This window comes from Parus major, chromosome 2, assembly GCF_001522545.3.
Source record: "Parus major isolate Abel chromosome 2, Parus_major1.1, whole genome shotgun sequence".
In the NCBI taxonomy this organism is placed as follows: Eukaryota; Metazoa; Chordata; class Aves; order Passeriformes; family Paridae; genus Parus; species Parus major.
Genome location: NC_031769.1, coordinates 68,502,606 through 68,512,137, shown reverse-complemented (window position 1 = coordinate 68,512,137; position 9,532 = coordinate 68,502,606). Strand labels below are relative to the sequence as shown.

Below are 9,532 nucleotides of genomic sequence, written 5' to 3'. Positions count from 1 at the left end.
AAGAATTTGGTAACTGTGAGAGGATATAAAACCTGCAGGTTAATAAAGTTGAAATTCAAGGTCCCCACAGGTTGTCTTATTGTTTTCCTAAAGCCACCTCCATTGATTGTTCAGGGCAGAAAGCCCTGCAGAACAGGGGGGTTGAAGGGGAGGAGGTAAAAGATAAATGGACAAAACTTGTGCCCAGGAGCAGGTGTGTGGGAACAGCCTGTGTTACGCTAGACAGGTTGCACAGGGAGGTAAGCAGGTAAACTCTCCTCTGATGCAGAGCCATATTTTGGATAAACGGCCATTTGAATGCAGGCAGTCTCCTTTCTTGAGCTCTGCTGAAAGCCGTCACTGTGGTGTATCTGCAACAGGGGCTTTGTTGCCTTGCAGCCAGCCTGTGATGTTTCTCTTACAGAGGAACAATGCACTGGTCTCCCCAGGATGCCTTCTGTTGGTATTTATAATCTCTTTTTGGAGAGTCTGGACAGGCTCTTGAACCAGAATTGCAGCAAATGGCTTGTTGGTTGTGCAGTCCTGTACACAAAAGCAGTCTGTGCCTGGGAAACAGGATGATGGTGTTAACATGACACTGTGCCCAGCTAATCTTGGGCTTTGGAAAGCTTCCCTATGCTTCCCTATGTCCTGCACAAGAGCTGGGAGCAGAAAATCCCTTTCCTTTCCAGGTCTTTCACAGCAGCATTCTTGGGGTACCAGCGCTTTGTAAGTCTGGGCTTAAGAGATGCAGCTGTTAGTGCAGTCCTGTGGCAGAGGTATATCCAAAATCCCCTGTAAGTAACATGCAGGTAACAGAGGAGCTGCTGTCCCCAAAATGAGGCAAAAGCTACAGGAACTGAATGCTCAAAGCACATGTTGTGAAGTGTGGTAGGAGTGTGATTCTCTGCACTGGCTGAGCTATGTTAACAGCTTCTTTTGCTTTTCACCTTTCTCACCTTGCCTAGACCTCTTCTGCTGTCCCTGCCTTCAGCTGTACACTTCATCTTCTTCTCACTGTCTTGCACCAACCCCAGTGCTTGCTTGATCACATAATAATCCAGTTCTGCTTGCTTTCCAGCCAAAACCAATTTACTTTCTGCTGTTTTAGTGAGTTGAATTGGCTTTGTGCTGCAATCAAATGTGCACTGGAGCAAGGACTTGGCAGAAGCACATGTCCCACGGGGAAGAAACTGGGGGAGGGATGGGGGAAGAGGGCTACCTCTCTTGGCAGCGGTGAGTGGTGACTGTAACCGAAGCCCTGATGAGAAGTTGCAGTTTGAGACACCACTACCCATCAGTTGTTACGCCTTCTCAGTTTGGGGCTGTCATCTGGCTAGCAAAGGCAGCCTAACAGCAGGAGTGTTTTACTGTTTCGTAGCTTTGTTTGTTTCTAGTTCCTACTGTTTCTATTTAAAGGTTGTTTAAGCTAGTTTGGCAGATTTAACCCCCAAGATTAGGAGGGTGCCTGTATGAACTCCATTCTCCTGTCTAGATAACAAATATTTGGGAAATCGATTCATCATTTGCATCCAGCAGAGGCTATCTGCACTTGATGGAGAGCATGAGGAATTACATCTCCCTTTTGATGGGCAGGTTTAATACAGACAGTTGAAAAATCACAAGGAATCATGGCTGGAAACTGACTTTTTTGGAGGGGCTGAAATATAAGAGTATCCTTGACAGCCACTGTTTGCAGTATAACTAGTAGTTTTATTAAAGCATTTCTCTTTCTGGGCTGAAAGGGTTCAGTTGTGGCCATTTTGGTTTGGAAGACTGGGTGGAACTGAAGAGATGCTATTATGAACTGGGTAAAATTCACTGAAACTTGTGGGCAAAGTAAGTATTTAGAAGAGTTTAAAGTCAATATGGAACCAGGTAGTTCCATATATAACAGGAAATAACAGGGTCACAACCAAAGCAGAATTACAAGATGAGAACTACATGAAAAAAACTCTTAACTCTATGATATAAGGGGTTTTCCCTGGAAACCTATAAAGAAAATACAAGATAGCTAGTGACTGCTGGAGTTGTCTATATGTGACATAAGAACCAGTGAAACAAGCCACGGAAAATCATGCTGACTAGAGAGAAACATCCAAATGTAGGAGTAGGAGTGTGTTTCTAAGGAGAAAATAACGAAGGGTTCAGATATTGTGCTGGCTAAATTTAAGTGACTACCAAGGAAAAAGATCAGATCATTTGTTCTTACATTGTAGCAGGTGAAAGGATGCTGTGTTGTATGTAAGCAGATGGGTTTGTATCAAAGATACACTCAATTCTGTCATCAATTTCTCTTTGTAATAGAAATAACCTTTGTGACTGAATTTTGGCTAGCTGATGAAGTCCAGATGGACTGATGTGCACAAAATGAAGTGTGAAATGTTTTGATTTTTTTTTTCCTGGTAATTTACTCGAGTAGGTCACATCTGTGTCTTGGATCAATGTAGTCCTGGATACATGCTCCCACCTAACAAAACAAAACAAACCACAATGAAACAAAACAAAACAAAAACCCTAAAACCTCATCTAGGTACAGGGTCCAAGGTGCTATAAATAGATCTTCAGGGACAGATTTCTCCAGCCAGGCAGGCAGGGCACCACTGGAGTCTGTTCAGTCTGACAGGAACACTAAGCTCCTTAGATCAGCAGGACTAAAATTAGCTTTGGAACACTATTTTCTACCCTTGTGCTGCTGCTTTTATATGAAATCTGTTGTTTATTGTTATAAACAACAAGAAAAGAATTTGGATTGAAGGCTTTTTTTTTTTTTTTTTTCTTTTTCTTTTCCTTTCTTAAGGAGATTTTGAAATCCCTGGTCTTTGGAATGGGAGGTAAATTCAGTTTGGGAACTAAGTAATTGGTTATGTGCAGTGAATTTTTTTCTGTGCTAATGACATAAAAATCACAACACTAAAAATTTCTTCAGCAAAAGAAATGTAAACAGTCATGACTGATTTAATATTAATATTTTATCCTTGGTATGTGCTGCTACAAATACTTAATTTTTAAAGGAATGGAACCAGTCCTTGGGCTTCTTTTATTTTTGTCTTTGGAAATGTGTGAATTGTTTGGTTTGTAGTTGTTTCTCTTACAAGGCTGAGTCCTTCCCAGCATCTTCTGAGTGATTGTCTAGTTCTGATTTAAAGATCTTACAACATGGCTTTCTGAAGAAAGGGATTTTGTCTCACTGAATCTGAACCCTGACTGAGGAATAGCCAGTTTCTGGGACACATCCAAAACAGGCTGAAGGTAGTGAGGATGTTTCTATTGAAGCCTTGAGTCCTAAAAGGCTGTTATCTGTGGGCCCCTTCATATTTACATCAGCCTAGAGCACAGAGCTGTAACACCAGCCTCGCTAATGCTCTGCATCACCACAGCTGTCACTTTCATGCTGGCTTTCCTCAAGTTCTACTGTTGCTGGCCACCCAAGATGTATCTGAAACCTTATCATTCATTTTCTTTTTCCCTGTTCCTAAATGGAGCTGTAGTAGGCTAAAGCATTTTTTTTTCCCTTCTAAAATGGCATGAGCAAAACCAAAATGGCTTTTGAAATCTGAGAAACTGTTAGCATTAAAATTTCTCCCTCATTTCTTAACAACCCATTCTCACAAATTCCATCTGTGTTGTGCTGAACTTGGGGGAACCCTTGTCTGTGTAGATTTTGGAGACTGTCTTCAACCCCATACTTAGTTTTTTGTAATAATTTACTACTTCAATGTGAAAATATTTCAGGACTGAAATTTTCTTTTTGAGGACTTTTAGACCTTGTGACTTTAGATCTCTGCAATCTTGACTACTCTAAAATTCTCACTGGTGGACCTGTGTGCGGTGCTTTCATTGTGACCATCCCATAGGTCTCAGTAGTCCTGGGTCTCTGATTCTGTGTGCCAGTTTGCAAATTACACAAAATTGCAGCAAGAGCAGCTATCTGGGAGCTCAGGCCTCTACCCTGTCTGTTGGCATGAATACATTGCATTCCATTTTATATTAGTAAAATATTTATGAAGTTTTAGTAACATGGTAGGGATTCTTTCTCTTTCACAAGAGGTAGCAATTATAAGCGGCCTGCCTTCTCTCTGATTTAATCTACTCTCCCATCTAGTGTTTTTCTTTTCTCATCTGGACACAGATGAAATCCAATAACAGGTTATTTATTTTGTGGATAAAACTATCAGAGTTGGAGTCAACACTTGGGGCAGTCATTGGAAAGATTTCTTGTGCATAGAAAATTTATGAAGGTACAGAAGTTCTGGGTTCAGTAATCGAGCCTTAAAAGGTATTCAAACATTTTGTTCCTGAAGAAAACACATATTCCTGTGCAGCTCTGAGCTATTTACATCTGGATGTTCTGTCTGAAACTCTAAACATTGGCAATTGTATGTGTTAAGAAGGAAAAGAGGTATTAAATTTAGGTGTCCTGTTCATGCAAACAATTTGTCACTTTCGACCTCCTGAAAAAGAAATGCAACAGTGGCATCCTGTGGCCCGAGCAGTTCATGGCAGGTGGATTTGGTTTAGGGCAGAATCTGCCACCAAAGGTCTTCCTTCACTGAGTGGGAAAGGGATCGAGTTTCTAAGTTAGTTTACAGAAGATGCCCAGAATATTTCAACACAGTGCACATTTAAAACCTGAAGTAAAAAGCTGCTATATACTTTTCAACCAGGATTTTCCACCACTTTATCTCATTCTGCTTATTTTTCTACCAATCACCTTGATGTTTGGGACAGAGAAGATGATTTTAGTTACTCACCGAGGAGACAGGACTTCTGCATTGCTGTCTTTGTGCTGATGAAGATTTCCTTCAAAAATAGGAATAGAGGAGAGACTCCTGTTTCTAATTAACCCATGGTTTAGTGCAGCATACTGGGTCTAAAAATGAATGTTTCAGGGAAATCCAATGAAAAGCAGGCAAGTAAGAGTTGTTTTCCCTTGCACCTACATCATACCCAAGTGCTCATTCCCGCACACCCTATGTGTGTCACTTGAGTTTTTGGAAGTCCTGGCTTTAACTTGTTTAACTTGGACAGGCTGTGATTTGCTTACCTTCTCACCGGCAGATATTGGCAGCCCTGACCACCAGGCTCTCTCCAAAAGCTTTCAGGCATGCCAGAAGGCACGTTAACCAGGAATGTACAGACTCACCTGCAGTCATGTGGACATTTGGCCAGCAAGCTGCCGATGGCCTCACTTTTACTTCTGCTGCCCTTTGTTTTATGTTGGCTTCTCTTCTGTAAGAAAGGAGGTGTTAAGGTGGTTTCTTTTAAAGCCTCTTCCTTCTTACTTCTTACCTTTGCACATAGAGGTGTAAGTGCTGTGGAAGGCTCAGCATCAGGAAGGAGTGGGGGGAAAATGAAACAACTTTCTTTGGTTTAGTTTTTCATGTTCTTGTATCCAGGAGGTTCTGCACATTTTGGGTCATCTGTCTTGAGAACTGTAAAAGCAGAGTAGAGGCAGTTGTTCTCTGCTGCCTGTGCGTGGAAAAACCTGTGGGCATTCAGTTTTCTGTTGTGCAGGAAAGTCACCATGTGATGGCTGAAGCAGGAGGAAAGGGAACGAAACCAGCAGCAGGCAGGGGCTCAATTGTTGCCTTTAATGACGAGTAAGTACTCTGAAGATTTTTGTGGAATTGCCTAACTGAGCTTGCACCACAGTTTCTGGACGGTATTAATCCCCGGGCTGCCTCTTAAAACACGGACATGCATGAAAACAAACAAATGTTGAGACTGGCAGTGGCTCCAGAGATGTTAACCCTGCTCCTTTTCGTCAGTTAAACTGACAAGCCAGATAAGAAGAGCCGGTGTTGGTATCGTCTCTTGCATAACAAACCACTCTCGACAAAAGAAGCAGCCTCCTGTCAAACGAATTTCCTTTACAACTGCCGAGGGGACTATTTTTAGTTTCATCTGCCATCCTTTACTCCTTAATCATCGGCTTCGCTTTTTCTCAGTTTTTCTCCCTTTTCCCCCTGCACAGCTAGCTCCGATACCAGGTAGTGCTGGTAATTGGCCGAGGAGGAGGGCCCTGGGCTCCCCGCTGTTCCCTGTTAGCGTGTGGCTCTATGGGATGCTACTGACCTTGCCGTGGCGAGCTCAGCCCTGGCCTGTGCTTCCACCTTCAGAGAAAGGCAAACAGACCACGCTGAATCTCGATGAGGGACGTCAAAGACCAGCAAGTGAATGAGATCGATTCTACCCTGGAAAACCCTGGAAAGGGTTTTTCAGCTAAGGCTATGTTCAGAAAACATGTTTTAAGTGGCAGGAGTAGATCTACAAATGTCCAGTGTTGAAATGACATCATAGACACGCAAATTCTTCATATACCATTGGTAAAGCAAAGCAGAGCCTGGCTTTTCCACTGGAGATAAAATTAAACTGCTTTGGGAATGATGTTGTTTATTTCATTGGTCTTTGTAGTACTGGCTGCTTTTCCTTTTGGTCTGCTTGAGCCACTGCATGTTTGTAGCCTTTTGAACAGCAGAATAATTCTTGTCTTCTGGCTGAGTTATATAACAGCAGTCCTGCCTATCTGTAACCCATCAGAGATTTTGTAGCGCTATTTGCAAGTTTAAGAGCATCTTAAGGCTTTAGTCATTCAGGAAGCAACACTGCTTTGCTCAGTTGAGCATATTAATTCAGTCAGGTCCATCATTCTCCCAGCATCCTTCTAAAGCCTAATTCAAGTGGGTTTTTATGTATTCTATACCTTCTTCCTCCACAGTATGCAAAAGCTTCAAATAATGAGTGGTTTTATGCTCGTGGTGCTTCTGTAAAGAACAAGTTTTATAGCTGTTTTATAGCTGGATTTGAGGAGCACAAAGGCAAAGTGAATAGCCCAAAGTCAAGAGGGAAGTCTCTGGCAGCAGAGGAAATTATGGTTCTGTCACCTGAGGGAACTTAACAGTACTGAAGTTAGTGTACTAGCTAACATTTTCCTGGGAAGTGCTGCAATTCCCATAAGGAAGGAATCACTAGAAATGGTCAAAAGTTTTTACCACTACTATTTTCTTAACAAATGTGAGCTTCCAAATGATAAAAGATGTGTTTATTTTGAGAAAATGAAGTAAAATTAATTTGATTTGAACAAAAATGGGTTAGATTTATAAGGTTACAATTGGTCTTTTTCCCTAGTGTAAACAACAAACAAACAAACAAACAAAGCTGAGAAGAAAGCAAAAAGTGACCTGGTTTCTCCAGCTAAACGAGAATGCTAATGTATTGTTTATCCTTTCTCCATTCTTAGTCTTCTCTTTTTGTCTTTTAACTGACTAGTGCAAGTGTGACCAATCTCATTAACCCTAACAAATATGCACTAGCACTTTGAACAAAACTTACTAACCAAGGAAAATGAGAGGTAGAGAGGTGGGAATAGGTTTTATGACACTGATGACAGTGGCTTCTTGTGACTTTGGCTGCTTTACTGTCCAGTAGAACAGGGATCTCCTTAACAATTTTTGCTGTCTCACCTCCTTCCGTGGCCGGGGTTCTCATTGTGCAGTTGCCCCCAGATTCGTGCACCTCTGCTGGGATCCACCTGGTGTGGATAATCACCTAATCCCAGGTGGTTATCCTGTGTATAGCAGAATCATCTGTGGGCTTCTCAAAGGCTGGTTACTCCTGGCTGTGGCATATACCACTGTGCACTGTGCAGTCTAACGTAAAATTGTTCCTGCTTTTCTTCTGCCAATATACCATTGCTTTTGACAGCGTAGCTCTTTAATTTTTCTTTATCAGAACATTTATGAAAATCTATTTCTGATTCTGCTCTTTTCAAATCTCTGAATTCAATTTTGGTTTAGGAGCTAGAAGTAGGGAAAACATTAAAAGCAAGATTAGTTTTGTGTTTTTGAAGATGCTTGAAAGACTGCCAGACAGCTGTCAAGTTAGTGATGGCTTGTGACATATAAAAGCAGACAAGCAAAGGTTCATAATAATTCAAGATCTGTTGAAAACCATATTGAAATATGGTTAGCAGTGAGGGTTTTTTAAGAGAAAATTTCCATTGTGCAAATTCAGACTCAGAAGTGTATTTCAGCCCTTGCTGTGGTAAAAAAACTTGTGACTTTAGCTTTATGGGCATCCTTTGGATTTTGTCTCTCTTGCTCAGATTTTCAGTGTTTTCATCCCAGTTCATCTGTCACATCTCTTGCCTGGCTTCCTGGCAGAGGTACTGCCCTTAGGTGTCTGCACAAATGGAGTCCCCATTTCTCTGCTGCCTGGGTACATGGAGCCTTTCTTTCATGCATTTATCTGCCTGTTCAGTAGTTCACTTCCCTGCCTCTCTAGGCTTTTGTTGCTCTATGAAAAGGAGCAATTGAAACTTCTCCTGGATTAGTGGTGTGAGAAGAAGCCAGAAACTTCTTGATGAAGAGCCTAGAAAAAAATAATTTAGGTTCCATTGGGTGAAGAGGGCCTGACCTTCAAAATTACCCACGGCATGTTAAGAGGATTTGGGCAAAGATCTCAAGAAAAAAATGAATTCTTTTTTCATCAGGCCATGAAATGAGAAAGCCAAAGAAAAAACCAATTTTTTCCTCTCACACTGTGTAAAGGGCTCTCTGCTGAAGAATAACCAGCTGAATGCATATAAGAAGCCGCCAGCAATCATTAAGCTCAATTAACCATATTCTTGTGCCCATGATAACATCTGTGGATTATTTAAACAAAGTGATGGTAGGCAAGGAGGGGAGGAAAAGAGAAGAAAAGAGAAAAAAGAGTTTCTGCTGTGAACATTTGTACCACCATCACCCAAGAGATGCTGTAATACAGAAACTGGGTCAGAGACACCCTTCCGCCTCCATGCTGCTGTCAAAGTTATTTGAGTGTCTATTGAAACCCTCACAATAGAAGAGTTTGGCTCCTGCATTTTCTAAGCAAAACTGATTTGTATTTCTTCGTTCAGAACAAAATGCTGGGTAATTTTCTGAGCAAGTACAATGTGGTGGTTCAGTAGATCCCTGAAAGCTGGTTTCTTGGTGATTTGTTTTTCGTTTAATAAGACACCAGTGCTTTTATTTAGCATTTCAGAATTGACATGCTGAATCTGTATTTAAGAGCCTTAAACCTCTCTCTTGCCTCTATTAGTTTTAGGACTAATAGTCCTAAAGACTACCAGTGCTGGTAGTCTTCCTTCAAAGTCTGAAAGATTGTGGGAAGTCTCTTGAAAGGTGGTCTTACTGAAGATCTAAAGCTAAGTTAATTTCTCCTATTTGCTTCTAGGATAATTGAAGTAAAATATATTAGTTTGGAAGTACAGATTGTCTAGATTTAAAATCAGTGGTCTTCTGGACTCTTCCCACTACCCTTTTTAATTCTGAATTTGAGTCTTTCATCCTTGTTTACAGCTGTCCCATTAGCAGTCTCAGCCTTCTGGTGTGCTCTGTCTGCTCTGGGATTTTTCTGTCTTTTTTTTTTTTAGCTTCTTTCAAGGATTCCCAGTGGCTCTACCTTGTCCTGAACATAAAATCACACTACATTTCATGCTCATAAGGACAGTGTGCACAGATTGCCAGTAAGCACAGAACCTGGCTGTTTGCCTATAAGGAGTGACAGT

General features: G+C 41.4%; 1 long non-coding RNA gene across 1 annotated transcript; it reads right to left on the bottom strand.

Moving 5' to 3' along the window:
• Positions 1-1,384: 1,384 nt before the first annotated feature.
• Positions 1,385-5,718, bottom strand: LOC117245461. The gene is made up of 3 exons (XR_004500175.1): positions 5,126-5,718; positions 4,734-4,852; positions 1,385-2,449 (listed from the first exon to the last, which is right to left on the bottom strand). It is a non-coding gene; the product is annotated as an uncharacterized LOC117245461 (long non-coding RNA).
• Positions 5,719-9,532: the final 3,814 nt, after the last annotated feature.